The sequence below is a fragment of the Lagenorhynchus albirostris genome, chromosome X (genome assembly GCF_949774975.1).
Source record: "Lagenorhynchus albirostris chromosome X, mLagAlb1.1, whole genome shotgun sequence".
NCBI classification, from domain to species: domain Eukaryota; kingdom Metazoa; phylum Chordata; class Mammalia; order Artiodactyla; family Delphinidae; genus Lagenorhynchus; species Lagenorhynchus albirostris.
Genome location: NC_083116.1, coordinates 106,500,229 through 106,518,207, shown reverse-complemented (window position 1 = coordinate 106,518,207; position 17,979 = coordinate 106,500,229). Strand labels below are relative to the sequence as shown.

General features: G+C 36.9%; 1 protein-coding gene and 1 non-coding gene across 2 annotated transcripts in view; both read left to right on the top strand.

Annotated features, from left to right (window-relative positions):
• The window catches only part of IL1RAPL1 (interleukin 1 receptor accessory protein like 1), a 651,888-nt gene that overhangs the window by 387,572 nt on the left and 246,337 nt on the right, over nt 1-17,979 (top strand). The window lies entirely within an intron of this gene.
• Nucleotides 8,113-8,185, top strand: TRNAE-CUC (transfer RNA glutamic acid (anticodon CUC)). The gene has a single exon. It is a non-coding gene; the product is annotated as a tRNA-Glu (tRNA).

The following is a 17,979-nucleotide window of genomic DNA, read 5'->3' as shown; positions in this document are numbered from 1 at the left end:
TCACTTTGTTATACAGCAAAAACTAACACAACAATGTAAAGCAATTTTGCTCCAATAAAAATGTTAAGTTAAAAAAAAAAACAGAAAAGAAACACAAGGAACTAGAAAAAGGAAATTACTATAGGTAAAATATAGTTAAGACCTTAAATTAATTAAAAATAAAAATCAAAAATTAAGGATAAATTGTATTTCTCCTTTTTACTTCACTCTGTATGACAGACTCTAGGTCTATGCACCTCATTACAGATAACTGAATTTCATTTCTTTTTATGGCTGAGCAATATTCCATTGTATATATGTGCTGATTCACTTTGTTATACAGCAGCAACTAACACAACATTGTAAAGCAATTTTACTCTAATAAAGATGTTTAAAAAAAAAACCTTTAGGAATATTGATTATAAAGAACATCCAAGAAAGGAGAAGTGAAATTTCATGTTATAAAATTTTTATACCAACATATTTAATCCATTGTTAGAGTTAAGCAAACATAGGGTCATTTTTATATCTTATATTTAAAAGAAAATAACCATTTATTGAGGCATGTAGAGGCAGATTATCAAAGTGGTTAAAAAGACGGGATCTGGAGCCAGACCACCTGGTTTCAAATTTCATCATGTTAAGTGATTACTTAGCACCTTGCTGAGATTCAATTCATCCATCTTGAAAATGCTGGTAACATTCATGTTTAGTTCATAGGATTGTTGAGAGGATTAAATAGGCTAATATGAATAAGGACAGAAGAATCATGATGAGAGCAAAGCAACCATATCAAGAAATTTTAGTTGTTGTTGTTGCTGTTTGTCGTTCTTACTAGTATTATTTAATAGGATGTGAAAATTGAAGTTTTGCCTGAAGTGTCAATATATGATAATTATCTGATACCCAGCTGAGTGTGAGACAGAATATCCTGGAGGAATCTTCAAAGTGGATAAATCAGAAGAGATTCCATGGCTGTTTAACCTTTCACCCACTTTGAGAATATAAAAGAATGTAGAATGGATAGGCAGAGAGGAACTGGAAAGATTTCTTTAGAGAGCTGCTAAGGTGTCTCCTCTCCCTCTGATGGGGTGAGTGGTCTACCTTCTTCCCTGAAATTCTGAAGGGTGGAAGTTTTAGGGGGACTGCTAAGAGAAGTTAACGGGTATTTCCTGGAGTACAGAGATGCAGTATACTTATGTCTCATTCACACCTGTGAAAGGTGAAGCATGTATGCGGGGGCGTGGGAGGGGGTGCTGAGAGGGAGAGAGAAGAGGAGAGGGAGAGAGAGGGGGAGAGAGAAGGAAGGAGAGAGGATAAAGGACCGGAAAGTGATACTCCTGCAGGGAGTTGGGGGGAGGAGAAGGGGTAACAGGCATGAATGTTTCCCATGGAGCAAATTTGGTCCACATGAAAGAGAAAGCCTACCTGGAGAAGTTGTTTTTTTTTTTTTTTAAGAAGATGTTGGGGGTAGGAGTTTAGTAATTTATTTATTTATTTTTGCTGTGTTGGGTCTTCATTTCTGTGCGAGGGCTTTCTCTAGCTGTGGCAAGCGGGGGCCACTCTTCATCGCGGTGCGGGGGCCCCTCACTATCGCGGCCTCTCTTGTTGCGGAGCACAGGCTCCAGACATGCAGGCTCAGTAGTTGTGGCTCATGAGCCTAGTTGCTCCACGGCATGTGGGATCCTCCCAGACCAGGGCTCCAACCCGCGTCCCCTGCGTTAGCAGGCAGATTCTCAACCACTGCGCCACCAGGGAAGCCCCCTGGAGAAATTTTAAACCCTGCCCAGGAAGAGATGAGTCCTCAGAGATGCTTGATCTGAGGAGACGGTGACCAACCAAAGGGGAGGCTCTCACCATCTGAGCTTAGTTCAAGCTGGAGAGCAATGCCAAATCCACATCAGTAACCTTAAATGAAAGATTCAGCTTTACACATTTGCCAGTCACCAACCAAATAAGAACAGTTCTGTCCTTATGTCTCTTTACTCCTCCCTGCCCCTTTGTACCTGGGTGTGGATATGACAAGAAAGACAGGTAAGCTGGTCACATAAGTCACCTTATATAAGACGTGGCCAGGAGGATGGGAGAGCTCTTTAGCTTTGATTGAAGATTCTAAGGTTGATTACTATGATGATCTTAGACCGTACACTAAGGTAGTACTTATAACTTAAAGTGACTGTATGACCAAACTTTTCCTAAGAGCATGGAATCATGGGAATTTCTGAGTTTTCATTCAGTAGTAGGAGAAATTATCCTAGAAAAAAATAGTCCTTAAAAGGAAAGAAGTCAAAAGTTCCCCAAATTTTGAATTGCTTATGCTGTTCTGCTGGTTTGTTACAACAAAAGAGAAAGGAACCCTAAACTATACATACAGAGGACATAAATAAATAGGAAGGGTCATGGCTTAATACAGCATTGATAAAGTAAATACTTACATGATTCAGTACCTAGGCTACCACATGAATTAAAAATGACCATGTGTAATAAATTAATTTCCAACATAAATAGAACAAAGAGAGAAAATAAACCTTAACATCTTTTTACCTTGTGTGAATACAGAAGAGGTCAGTAAGATACGACATTGTTTCCGGATGATTAGAATGTGTTGAAAATACAGTGTATCAATTATAAGTGGTCATAATTTGCAAACTTTCTACTGGATTTTATGTACATGCACTGCATTAAACATTTTAATTAGTATTTTCCCTCCACTTTTTGAAAGCTAGATCCCAAAATGGGGTATTGATCTAAACAAGATCTAGTGAAAAATATGTATTGACAGATGACGTTTAGCACAGGGCCTTGCACATGGAAGATGCTTTTTAATACTAAGTTTTTATTTATTTTAGCTTGATTTTAAGTTCAGCAGAAATACAGAATTCATATATTTGCTTATGTAAAAAGGATTTTTCACTCCAAAAACATGAAACAATGTGTACTGTAGTTTCCTTTGGGATATTAGAAGTGTTGAATCTAGAAGCCTAAATCTTGAAAGTCATAAATATTTTTGTCATAAAATATTATCTGCAGGAATAATTCTAAATATCAGATTTTTTAAAAAACTCACTATACTAGTTTTTATGATATTGAGTTTTATCGTTTTAATTTTACTTGTTGATATCTTAAAAGTTTCCTCTTACATTTTAATAAAATGTATTATTTATTAGTGCTTGAAGCACATGATATTGATATTGTTTATTGGAAAATCTACTAACATGTTAAAAGATCCAAACAAAAAACCTGCCTTAGAACTATAGAAATTTCAACCAGATTGAACTAAATTAGGTTTACTTTTCCTCTGTGTACTATAAGAGAGATTGGACATCAGAAATTTTCTTCAAAAATATTAAAATCTGTTTTATTATATGTTGTATTGTCTAAAAATAATATCTGCTTTGATCCAACTCATAACTATAATTTCAATTTAACCTTATTGCAACTCAGTGAGCAAAATATTCTACCCTTCAAGTATTAAAGTAATAGTGCAATTTCAATAAATTTACTATGAGTCTGTAAATCAATATTAGAAGCATCAATCTTAGAAGATCCAATAGTAAGGAATGATAAAATAGTAGAGTAATAAAAATAAGCACCTGTGCTTTAATATCCTGGACTGTCCTTTGTGGGATATATGAGTTGCTAATGTCATATTCTACTCTTTGCTTTTATCTTAGTTAGATTCTGGTTGCTTTTTCTATCATTAATATTAATGTAATCAAATTCATCTATCTTTTTAGTTTATGCTGCTTTTTTTTTCTTTAAGAAATGCTTTCATTCCTCAGGATTAAAAATATACTCACATATGTTCATTTTAAAACATAATATTTTTTCCTTCACTCTGAGGCTTTTTAATGTGAGATTTATTTTAGTGTCTAGTGTGAACTTAGGAATACACTTTTGCATTTTTCATGTAGATAGTTAAATGTCTCAGAATCTTTTACTGAATAGTTTTTCTTTTCTTATTTTTTTGTGACACCTTTATTGCTTAATAGGTTTCCATATAAGTGTGGATCTGATCTTGGGTTATCTATTTTTTTGTCTATTTGTCCGTTTCTGTGTGCATACCTCACTACCTTAATTCATACAGTTTCATGTTAAAAGTTTAAGTAAATCTTGATATCTGATAGATATTGAAAGAGTTACTCTTTGCTAGTCTTCTTAATTTCTTTAACTTTACTATCAAATATGATTTATTGTCCTTTCATTTTACTGAAGTATAGTTGATTTCCAATATTATATTAGTTTCAGGTATACAACATAGAAATTCAAAATATTTATAGATTATATTCCGTTTTAAAATATTGGCTATATTTCCTGTGCTGTACAGTATATCCTTGTAGTTTTTAAATTTTACACCTGATAGTTTATAACTCTTAATCCCCTACCCCTATCTTGCCCCCCTCTCCCCATTGGTAGCCACTAGTTTGTTCTCTATATCTGTGAGTCTATTTCTGTTTTGTTATATTCATTTATTTGATTTATTTTTTAGATTCTACATACAAGTAGTAGCATACAGTATTTATCTTTCTCTGTCTGACTTATTTCACTATGCATAATACCTTTCAGGTCCATCCATGTTGTTGCAAATGGAAAAATTTCATTCTTTATTATGACTAAGCTGTATTCCATTGTATGTATGTATATATGTGATATATATAAGGTTGCTTCCATATCTTGGCAATTGCATATAATGCTGCTATGAACATTGGGGTTCATGTATCTTTTCAAGTTAGTGTTTTTGTTTTTTTCAGATATGTACCCAGGAGTGGTATTGCTGGATCATATGGTAGCTCTATTTTTAGTTTTCTGTGGACTGTCCATACTGCTTTCCATAGTGGCTACACCAGTTTACATTTACACCAACAGTGCACAAGGGTTCCCTTTTCTCTACATCCTTGACCATCACTTGTTATTTGTGGTCTTTTTGGTGCTAGCCATTCTAACAGGTATGAGGTGGCATCTCATTATGGTTTTGATTTGCATTTCTCTGATGATTAATGATGTTGAGCATCTTTTCACATGCCTGTTGGCCATCTATGTGTCTTCTGTGGAAAAATGTTTGTTCGGGTCTTCTGCCCATTTTTTAATAAAGTTGTTTGGTTTTTTTTGATATTGAGTTGTATGAGCTCTTTATATATTTTGGATATTAACCCCTTATTGGTCATATCATTTACAAATATTTTTTTCCCATTTAATAGGTTGTATTTTCATTTTGTTGATGGTTTCCATTGCTGTGAGAAAGCTTTTAAGTATAATTAGGTTCCATTTGTTTATTTTTGTCTTTGTTTCCTTTGCCTTAGGAGACAGATCCGAAAAAAAATATTGCAGCAATTTATATCAAAGAGTGTTCTACCTGTGTTTTCTTCTAGGAGTTTATGGTTTCCAGTCTAACATTTAGGTCTTTAATCCATTTTGAGTTTATTTTTGTATGTGGTGTGAGAAAACGTTCTAATTTCATTATTTTACATGCTATCAATTAGCTATCAATTAAATATGAATTTTAAGACCAGTTTATCAAATTCTGTGAAAATTCCTATTGAAATTATTATTGAATCCAATTTATATATTGATTTGGAGAATCTCCATCTTTACAACTTGGGGTCTTGCCATACCCTTCCCATGTTATGTGTATATAGATAGATATAGATGGATTCAGTAATTTAAGCTTTTGGTATATCTTTGGTAAAATTGTTTGGAAAAAATTTAGATGTCCTTTGTTCACTTCATCAGGTCCAAGGTTTCTCACTTGTAAATTGAAGATAATTTTTTTCCTGCCTACATTTCAGGGCTACTTTGAAGCAAAAATGAAATTATGCTTATGAAATAAATACATAAATGATAAGATTTTGTTTTTTATTATTTTTAGCCAGAAGTGTTGGTATATTATATGCTTAATGATACTCCATGATTTTCTGAGATTCTGTTTAATTAATCTCTTTTCCTCCTAGTATAAAAGTTTGGATCTTATAATTATTTAAATAAAATCATTGTTCTGTTTAATGATTTCTGCAATGCTCTGTGAACCATGACTTTTTATTCATTCTGTGAAGTCTTTGATTAATGAGGAGTATAAAAGTTCATTTCATCAAGTATTTATTGTATCACATACTGTGTTGCTAGCACTGAATCAGTTTTGAGATAATTATTTTCATTTTAGGGGACAAAATGCAATAAGGAGTTTTGGTGACCTGTTACCCATCAATATTTTTTACGGTTATCAGCCTAGAGTCTCTAGTAAACATGGAAGTTTTAAGTATTATTTTTATTATTGTTATTTTTAGGAGAAATTGATCCCAAATTTTAAGTTTTTCCTTTGTAATAAGTGAATTGAAATATAAAGCTTATTTTTCTATTGTCTTCTTTTAATTAATCATTTCAATAACATGTACTATCTAACCTTGCCAAATCAACTATATAATCACTTCTTCCTTCTAATTTTATCAGTGTATTATCTGAAAATAAGGTAATATCAGAAAATATCCACTTGTTGAATGAGTGAAAATGAATATATATATTCAAATCCAGAGAATTCATAGAGAAAATACAAGATTCCAAGGAATGAAACCATACACAGATAAAATACTAAATAATAAATACTTTTAAAATAGGACAAGATACCTCATACATTGGAACATGGTATCAAGATACAAAAATATTCTAATAGATTAAAATAAGGAGTTACATCTAGTAAATGAGTGATCTGTCAAGTCTAATTATGAAGTTCTACACTCAGGTTCAACAACTCTGTTATATAAATGCACACTTAAGTGTATTAATATTGTTAGGAGTTAGTTGATGATGACCATATGTACATGTGCTGTGTGGACTTAAACATTTCATGGATACTTAGGTCATATGAATAGAAGACGTTTTCAATCAAAGGAGAGGGTTTTTTGATATTAGCCTTTCTGGCAGGGGTGAAGTGGTACCTCATTGTGGTTTTGATTTGCATTTTCTTGATGATTAGTGATGTTGAGCATTTTTTATGTGCTTGTTAGTCATTTGTATGTCTTCTTAGGAAAAATGTCTGTTCAGGTGTTCTGCCCATTTTTTTAACATCTTTAAAATGGATTTTTAAATATTAAGTTGAATGTGTTCTTTATATATTCTGCATACTAACCCCTTATAGATATATGATTTGCAGATATTTTCTCCCATTCAGAGAAATGGGAGAAAATATCATCATCTTGTTGATGTTTTCCTTAGTGTGCAAAAGTTTTTTAGTTTGATATAATCCCATTTGTTTATTTTTGCTTTTGTTTCCCTTGCCTGAAGAGACATATCCAAAAAAAATATTGCTAAGACCAAAATCAAAGAGCATACTGCCTCTGCTTTCTTCTAGGAGTTTTATGGTTTCAGGCCTTACATTCAATCTTTAATCCATTTTCAGCTTATTTTTGTATATGATGTAAAATAGTGGTGAAATAGATGAATGAATTAAGAGGGAGAAGTGTACAGTTATAAGATAGATAAGACATGGAGATGTAATATACAGAATAGGGAATATAGTCAATAATATTGTAATAACTTTAAATGGTGACAGACGGTAACTAGACTTATCCTGGTGATCATCTCGTAATGTATTTAAGTGTCAAATCACTATGTTGTACACCTGAAACTAATATAACGTTCTATGTTGATTTTACTTTGATAAAAGTAAACAAACAACAATAACAACAAAAAAAGGTGAAGGTATTCCTTGTGGATCGTGCATCGGCATGCTATGTTAAAATATAAGAACATTTTTAAGAGGGGTATTGAAAAATTAAACTGTGTTCTGATGTAAGTAACTAAGTTGATGAAAAAGATCTGAAAACTCTTCCTTAGGAATGGGTTGGAGGTCTAGAGGATTTTATGCTGAGAAGGGAAGACTCGTGCATGGACACAGGAGATCAAATATTTTAATAGCTGTTTCATGGAACTAGATTAAGTTTAATTTATTCTGTAAGTCAGAACCATCAGACTTTTATTTAAAGTTCAGTTTCAGCTCAACCAAAAGTTATTTTTAGCCAATTAAATTATCTAAACATGATAAAGCCTCGATTATAATTAGTGGAGGAACTTCCTGATTTGAGTGCAAGACTGAACTACATCACTCCATCAGCCATTCATTTTAAAGTATGTATTGGGACTTCCCTGGTGGTCCAGTGGGTAAGACTCTGCGCTCTCAATGCAGAGGGCCCGGGTTCGATCCCTGGTCGGGGAACTGGATCCTGCATACATGCCGTGACTTGGAGTCCACATGCCACAACTGAGAGTCCGCATGCCGCAAGTAAGACGCACTGCAATCAAAATATTTTAAAAAATAAAAAATAAAATAAAAATATGTATTAAGTACCTACAATGTGCTAGGTGTTGAAATTTTTTTAGGAAATCACTGATCAGTAATAATATGTGATTCTAGATTTTAATCTATGTTTCTGATAGACATTTAACACATAAATTTGATAAAGAACTTGTGATACTTATTAGAATATTACATATATTAGATAGTGTTGAGTGTATACTAAGGCTACAGTTCTGCACCAAGTAGAGTGAGTAATCTGAAAATACTGACATGAGAAGACAGTACTGGATTAAATTTTAAGAATGGATTCAGCAGTTGTATTAATTTGTCTAGAGCAGAGGATTTTCTTAGAAAAAATAAGAAAAGTGACCTGATGAAGTGGCAGTTAAAGAGAAGCAAAGAATGGGATAGAACAAGGGTCCCGAAGTGTAGCCTCTGGACTGGCAGCATAAGCATTACCTGGGAACTTGTTAAAAATGTAAATTCCTGGATCCCCCTCTAGACCTACTATATCAGAAACTCTGGGGGTGGGGCCCAGCAGGCTGCAGTTGAACAAGCCTTCAGGTGATTGTAATTCATGCTCAGTTTGCGAACCACTGGTGTAGACTGCTGGTGTGAAGTCGGGTTTAGATACGCTTTGGAAGCCAATTCATCATCACTGCACATCAGTGGAAATAAAGGATGCAGAGATCCCATAGATTATAGTAGCCATGTGATTGATTGGCTAACTTATGTAGGCATAACCCGGAGAGCACTTACAATAGCAAATGTTGAAACTCTTGCTTTGAAAAAAAAATTCATGGAGGTTTTTCTTTATTTTAATTTTACATCTACCATTTTACACGATAGAGCTGGGTATCGTCGTCTGCCAGAAACAAGGCCTGTATATTTTGTTTCACAGATAATGAATTCTTTCTTCCTCTAAAACAGTGTTGGGTAATGTTCCAAAAAAGTAATCACAGGCCAGTTAGTAAATATATGCTGGGACAGTAGAGTGCCTGATAGCAACAGCTATGTCTGCCGCTGCTGATTAATCAGCTAGAGAACAGACCTATTTTTTGACTTAATACGGAATAGGGACTCCATTAAGGACAGAATCTGCATCTCAGTTACTAAACATATTCCCCCACTGTTTTCATCTTCAAAGGTGTATATTTTCTTTTGTTGTCTAGTAGAATGACAATCAGGGCTGCACACTTTTTACAAATTGTTCCTTCCCCTCCTGTCTTCCTCTTTTATTCAATCAGCTTGTCAAGCTGTAAGGGATTATGAAAGTTTGGGGAGTTAGAAATCACAGCCAGTTCAATCTCATTTTCATATAAACTGAACAGTAAGTTATTATATTGTAACAGCTTATCACTTTGGACATAAATTACAGCAAAGTAGTTTGTAAATCCCATAACAGAGATAGAATAGTCCATTTATGTAGGCATGTTTCGTACAGTTTGCTGTAACTTTCAGCTTTAGCTCATTTTATATAACATTTTAATATATTGGTTGGAAAGATATAGTCATGATCTGCGGGGCTTTCTGATTTTGCTTCTCTCTAACATTAATTGCTGAAGCTAGTTAGAGACCCGTTTTAGGTTCTGCTGCTTCATCTTCTAGGATTATTCCTGTTTTAGGTCAAAGGAAATATAAGAAGTGCTGTGTCTGGAAATGAAAGTGGCCATTGAGTCAGCCTTGCTCTTTGTCCTCCTCTTATGTTGTACCCTTGTCTGATAATTAGATTCTTGCCATATTACTTGTGATCAGACCTTTTTCTCATACTCAGTAATTGCTCTAGAGCTCTACCTTGATGCTAAGGCTTTTCCTCTGTTTATTTAAAACATACTAGGGAATTCTTGCCATAATCCCCAGTCTCACTTCCTCCCAGTCTCTGAGTACCTGTCCACCCAAACAGGTATTAGAGCATTCTGAGTACCCCAATTTGATATGCATGCACATTGAGCCATCCTGCTTTGTGGTCTTAAGGATTTATGTGAGTATGATCTTTTGTTGGCTCTTAGAAAATTCCTTGATCGTCACCTATGTGGATGCTGTTGGTACCCTACCTAGATGCTCTTAACCTGCAAGTACACCCATTCTCCATCTACTGACAGTATTGAGTTATAACTCACAGCTAGCAAAAGCATCACTATCCTATTTTATATATAGTAGTGTGTAACAAGGACCTGCTGTATAGCACAGGGAACTATACTCAATATATTATAATAACCTATAATGGAAGAGAATGTAAAAAAAGATATATATATATATATAACTGAATCACTTTGCTGTATACCTGAAACGAACACAACATTGTAATTCAGCTATATTTCAATAAAAATTTTCAAAAAACAAAACAAACAAGGAAAACCCACCACCATCCTTCTGTGGAGAATTGCCTTAGACCAGTGGTTCTCAAGCTTTAGCTTGCTTCTGAATCACATAGAAGGCTTGTTAAAACAGATAGATGGGCTCAGCTCCCAGGTTCTGATTCAGTATGTCTAGGGCAGAGCCTGAGAATTTGTATTTCTAACAATTTCCCAATGATGCTGATGCTGTTGGTCTGAATAACAAACTTTGAGGGTAACTGGTCTAGTTTAAATAGGAATTTCTTTGTCCCTGGAGGCTATGTGTTCCATCTCCTCTCCTCAGGGCAGATGATGATCAGTGACAGATTGCCATCAGTTTTTAAAGGGCAGATTCTCCTGCCTCAAGGTGGGACTATTTCTGTGTGTCATTCATGCTCCATTGCTGCCTGGTGGGATCAGAATTAAATAGTCACCATCAGAAACCACATTTTGGCTTAGCTTTTTACCCCTACCATACCCTACTTCTTTTACTCTCCTCTTGAAGGCACTCTGTGAGTAAATTACCTGAACAAAATCTCCATCTCAGACAGTGCTTCTAGGGAGCACAACCAGAGACTTGTATCTGTGGATTTCTGGTTTCTAGTCTCTTTAGTTCAATTTATTCAACAAATTTGTATTGAATGACTTTGAATGCCCCAGGCAATATATGGTATATGGGAAGTAATTAAGACCCAGTCTCTCTCTCCCAGTCTCTGTCTCAAACAGCCCACTATTAAGTTGAAGACTGGATAAATAAATGTACAATTGAAATACAGTATGGCTGATGCTATGCTACACTAGTGCTGAGAATTTGAAGCTATGAAAACTTTTATCTGAGCCTTGGAGGGTATCATAAGCCGGGTTCTTTGGGGAAAGAGACTCTGAGATGGAGATTTGTGAGTAGGAGGTTTATTGGGGCATATTTTGGGCAACACCAGTGAGGAAGTAAGGGAAGCATAATTGTACAGATGGAGAGGTTGGATGAGACCTCAGGCAAACCCATGGGGAACTCTGGAGAGGTCCAGAATTAAGGAGGAAAGGAATCAATCACTAGATGCAGACTGCCTACTGGAAGAAGCAGTTTTTTGGCTAAAGGATGCTCAAAGGGCGACTCAACTGTAAGGTACCATTAGCCAGTTCTCCCAGCTGCTGGAGAGATACACATGTCAGTCCTGTAGTAGGCATCTGGGTGGAGAACCACAGCAGCCAGTACAGAGGGCAGATGGATGCAAGGAAAGATCAGTCCTCAGCCACTTTATCCCAGGACCATAGAAAGTAGGTTGGACCTCATGAGAAAAAGTTTGGGGATCCAGCATGAAGAGTATTGCAAACACACACACACACATACACACACACACACACGCACACACACGTTGGTTCCTGGAGAACTGTCCTTGTGATCATCTCAGTTAATATATACTGGCTTCATTCAAGCCAAACAACCAGCAATCCTAGTACACCCAGTGTGATTTTTTTTTTTTTTTTTTTTTTGCGGTACGTGGGCCTCTCACTGTTGTGGCCCCTCCCGTTGCGGAGCACAGGCTCCGGGCGCGCACGCTCAGCGGCCATGGCTCACGGGGCCAGCCGCTCCGCGGCACGCGGTATCTTCCCGGACCAGGGCACGAACCCGTGTCCCCTGCATCGGCAGGCAGACTCTCAACCACTGCGCCACGAGGGAAGCCCCACCCAGTGTGAAGTTTAATTGAGTCTGTTCTTAAGCACTGAATTTCTCAAATATCACAGATGCTAAATGCAAGATAAACCTGAGATTTCCTGAAAATATATCCTGTAGACAGACCTGAAAGAGTTCTAAACCTTGTTGAAATGACTCTGAGGAACAGTTGCAGCAGGTAACAAATCTGCCGACAAGCAGCAATCTTGAGAATAAACATATGTGGGCCCAGAGTTCAGAGGCTAAAGTCGATTTAATGAGAAAGCTGTTGCTATTCTTTTTTATGTAAATTAAATGTATTCCAAGTAGCCAAAGTCACAGCCTAACCGGTAATGGTCTGGCTGCAGAACTGAGCGTTTGTTTTATGCTCTTCTCAGGGTCACCTAAAGATGAATGTGAGTTACCTGGATTGAACAGAATTCTATCCGGTGTATTGTAAATGTGTGGGGATAAAATTCGAGAACCTAATTAAAGAGAACTGATTTGAATGTAAAATTGTTTATTTTGCAATTTATCTATGCCAAACATTGAAAATTTTCCATTGAGATAATAACAGCACATAATTTGTAAAGTGGAATATAAAGTCTTAGTGAATAAAGGGTAGGCTATTAATGTCTTCATAAAGTTAATTACACAATGTTAAGACAACAGAAGGAAGACTTGAGTAACCCCCTACCTATCCAGAGTAAATGTCGTAAAAATTCACACATTTTATTTTCTGTATTTAGTGCCAGAAATCCAGCCCATGCAGACACACACAAAAGAATGAAATAGGTCTGCATCTATCCCTGCAGTAGCTGAAATCTGTCCTGATGGAATGGCCTCTGGCAGTATTATGAATCAGCATGAAAGAACAGCAGACCTGGTCTCTAGAAACTATCCCCTCGCTGAAATGTGCATTTAAATTACCTCATGGCAAGGCCAGTGACATTCAAGGATTGAGAATGAGGCTAGAAAAATGGAAATGTTTCTCTACTTCAGGGAAGGCCTTTTGCCTGATCGACATTATGTAAACATTTTGCCAAAGAAAGAGTAGTACCAAAGTTTTGCAGGCAAATTATTATAGAACAGCAAACCGCTTTTATGCCCCCTATGCTCTAGTCCAAGGGTTGGCAAGCTGGCCCTTGGGCCACATCCAACCTGCCACTCATTTTTGTAAATACAGCGTTGTTGGAACACAGCTATGCTCATTTGTTTATGTACTGTCTGTGGCTGTTTTTGCGCCACAGTGGCAGAGTTGAGTAGTGTGAAATAGACCATATGGCCCACAAAGCTTAAAATATTTACTATCTAGCCCTTTACAGAAAATGTTTGCTGACCCCTGCTTTAGTCTCTTCTAGTTCAGTGTATTCCAGATTTACTGATGATAAGAATCGCCTGGAGTACTTGTTAAACCTACAGCTTCTCAAGCCCCTCCTTTGGAGATCCTGATTCAGTGAGTCTGCGTGAGACACAGAAATGTATATTTTTAACAAGTACTAGAATTTTTAAGAAACATCGGTCTAGTTCTTTTACTCCCCAGTTCTTCTGCATACCTTTTTATGCTCATCAAGTCCACATTCTTTTCTTCAAACTCTTCTTCCTCTCCCCACATAAGTGCTCGCACAGACCAGTGTGCTGTGTGACATTGTCGTGGGTGGGGTTTGCTAAAAGCAGAGCTTATGATAGGGATTTGGGTGTGTATTGTTTATGGACAGATCATGCCTAGGAGCAAGGAAGTTATGGAAGCAACATATGGTATAGGAGAAACAAGCTAAGCAAGGTTGTGGTCTCAACTGGAGATGTACTTCAGCCTGATCCCACGAGGACCTCTGCAGCATGAATTGCACTACAGGCTTGTTCCCACCTTGAGGCAAGAGGTCTGGCCTTTTGTACACTCTCCCTCATGCCAACGTTTGGATGTAGGGTGCTCTTGAACAGGGGATAGCTGAGAGCCATTAACAGCAATAACTGAGGCACACGTGCACCTTCAGTAAAGGAGGATGGGGGGGGTGATGTACAGTATCCAGTGCAAAGGTAAACCCCCAAATGAATGAAATTTAGATAAGCTTGGAATGTGCCCTCCAGAAAGTCATATCTACGATAGTCTTTAAAGGTAAAGGTAATTTGAAATATGTTTTTAAATTAATAAATCTTTAGAAGTAATAAATGTATTTGCTAGAGTTGAGGTCTTCAGCCTTCTACCATCTCTGAAAAGTAAGAGGAAATTATGTGTCAGAGAGAAGTGACTTTTCCAATAAATAATCATTGTTTTGTTGACCAGTGTCTTTGACCAGATACTTGGTAAGATCTTTTGGTTATGATCATCTCTGTTAGGATGACATGGGGTTCTTATGAATTTGAATGCATGCAAACATTGCAGAGGCCTCTTGGAATAGTACTCCTGTCCTAGAACATCTTTTTTCCTAGTCCCCAACATCTCATAGTAGATCCACTAGCATCCTAGAAGAATCTATCAATGAAAGGTACATTATGGGAATGTAAAATGAAGTTCATCTCTCCATAATTATGATTTACTTTCCAAAGAATGGCAATAGCTACCACTACTAGCAAGTAGCAAATTAACTATTAGTAACTATTAGCAAATCCTCCCAACTAGCAAGGTAGGCATTATTTTCCCCATCCTCATGTTAAATCACATAGCTAGTCAATGGTAGAGTTGAATGTTCTGAAGAAAGGCTGACACCGACCCTATTAAAAAGTTATCTTGCTTATTTCTCCCAAGTTGTTTGAATAAAATTAGAACTCACAAGCCTAGGACAAAGGCTCTTTCAGACATTTCCAAATTATTAATTCTTGGATTTTGCAGTAAATACCCTTAAAGCTCTCAGGAGAAGTTGGTCGGGGGAGGAAAGGAAAATGTAATATGATGAGAGTTGTGCTCTTACTATTCTGACCAGTTCTCACTTTCATACTGCTCTTTCTGAAAGATGGGCAGAGAAAAGACCTGTGACCCCATGAGAGGTTGTATGACCTGAGCACCTCCCAGGGTCCTCTCTACAGCCCTCCCTCTGTGAATACAGTGGGGGCAGCTCAGGCAAAGAAGGTGGAGAGTATTATACTGTTTTATAAACTTGGCAGAATCAAGTTACAAAAAGCACCTAGAATCTTATCTCATGGTATTCTGCTTTCCGTGTCCTTGAGGCAGAGTTGCTTAACCTTTTCTTGAAATAAACACTGTGTGAAATAAGAATTTTTCCCCCAAACAACTTAAGGACATTTTCAACAATTTTTAAACAGAAAAACAGCTAGCAAGATATGGTTACTCAGAGTAACTGTGTTTTTGTAAGTTGGTGACAAAAATAGAACTTTGATTTTATCTCATGTATTTTGGGGAAAGAGCAAAAGGCAGCATGTAATGGTGAGTGAAAAAAAGAAAGAGAGAATTGGCAGGGTCCAGGATTTTCCCATGATTCTGCTGTGAACTTGGGATTCCAAACCAAATCCAGCTCATTTCAAAGCCAGTTTTCTTTCCAATTTGCCATGCCAGTCTCTTACAACTCTCCTTAGACTAGGGCCAAAGAGTGGCATCCCTGAAATTGACCCTCATCAAGGGATGGCTGAGTATGGGCACCAGTGAACCACCTCAGGGAACAAAACCAAAACACAAGGATCAGGGTCAGCTGCTGGGTCATCTCACCCATGAAGCCTTTCCTTCTCTCTTCAGATAGATTTTGGTGGATCTTTTCTTTCTGTATATCTGTAGTACTTGTACTGCATTCCTCTATTTTAGAACTTGGCACATGGTTATACCTTTTTTTAACCTCTTTTTCAAATGTGCTAGATTAAGAGCCCACCAAAAGCAGGTTTTCTGTTCTGTTCAATTTTGTATGCTGTGCTCCATGAATTCAGGCATTCATTCAAAACCCATTTATTGAGTGCCTACAGGTATTGTTTTAAGTGCTGAAGATACAACAGTGAAAAAAACAGACCAAAATTCTTGCCTTTAAGGAACTTTCAATTTAGTGATGGAGATAATATATTGTATATTCTATATAGCTGAGTGCTGAGGTCTAAAATGGAGGCTAAATGGAGACTTGAGTGTTTGGGGGAGGATTGACATTTTAGACAGGATAAGGGGAAGCCTCACAGAGAAGGTGACATTTGATTAAACGCTTAAGGAAATGAGGGAAGTAGTCTACAGATATCTGGAGGAAGAGAAGTCCAAGGAGGATAAAGGTAAAGACCTGGAGTTAGGAGCATGCCCAGTGTGTTCAGGGAAAAGCAAGGAGGCTTTTTAAGTCTGGGGTAGTAGCCACAAAGGGGAAAAGTGATAAGAGATGAGATCAGAAAGGAAAGAAGAAGGTGGGGGCAGAGATCACATATGACCTTGGAAGGTACAATGATAACTTTGGCTTTTGCTTTGAATGGTATTAGAAGACATTGAAGGAGAGCTATCTGAACTTTCAGTTTTTTGGGTTTTTTTTTTGCGGTATGTGGGCCTCTCACTGTTGTGGCCTCTCCCGTTGCGGAGCACAGGCTCCGGACGCGCAGGCTCAGCGGCCATGGCTCACGGGCCCAGCCGCTGCGCGGAATGTGGGATCTTCCCGGACCGGGGCACGAACCCGCGTCCCCTGCATCGGCAGGCGGACTCTCAACCACTGCGCCACCAGGGAAGCCCTGAACTTTCAGTTTTAACAGGATCTCACTAATGTTGAAATAATTAATGAATTACCTAATTAACATGTATTCAAGAAGTGCACAGAAACGCTAGAGATTGGGTTGAATTGGCACAATGGATCAGATCAAGCCTAAGTGCACATTCCTAGAAGCTGAGGGTTCAAGATGGAGCCATGAATCTCATCAAGTAGACAAGGAGAAGGCAGCCACAAACAGTGAACGTGAGATAAGACCCATTTGCCCTGAAAGTCTTGCGTAACTCCTACTTCTATCAACATATGGAATAATTTTCTTGGGGCAACGTTAACTTACGTTAGGGAGTGTGAGCAATTCCTACATAGCAATAAGCTAGGTGAGGAAAGTTGTGATACCTATCTCTCAGTACCCAAGACTGGCCCCTATATCCTGGCTTATATAGAGAAGCTCTATACCATTTGGGTAAACATACTTAATGATATGCTGAGTCCTCTTTTCTTTAAATCATTGTTGAATAGTAACCTGGCCAGCTCACAGTATAAAACCCTTTAGTACACACTAAAAAAACATTGTAAGCTCCCAGAAATATTCACAGGTCAGAAAGAATTAAAGGATGAAAAGAAACTGAATGGCAACAATGGACACAGACTCCCAGCACCACAACCATGGGAGATGATCAAGTTAAAGGAATCTCAGTGAATTAGAAGATGAAGCCAGTTATGACCCCTACTTTATGTCTGATTTCACTCTTAAGTCACAAGGCTAATATCTTTCATAGAAAATATTGATTAAACCAGAAAGTACAGTGTCTTATATGTATACATTTACAGTATGATTAAAGATAATCAGGAACACTTTTACTTTGAGAACATATGAGGTTTGAAGAATGTCAAGACAAAGTTTTACTTTAAAAAAGGTCAAAGTATGGAATTTAAAAAACCTTTGTAATAGTAAAACTTAAATTCCATAATTGGAATTCTTGGAATGTTTATCCAAGATTTTTTTAAATCAGTCTCTGTTTTAAACACAACTTTCCATTACTTAGACTGAGCATCTTAGGTTTTTAATTTTCTTTTCTTTTTTTTTTTGAATCTTATTTTATTTATTAT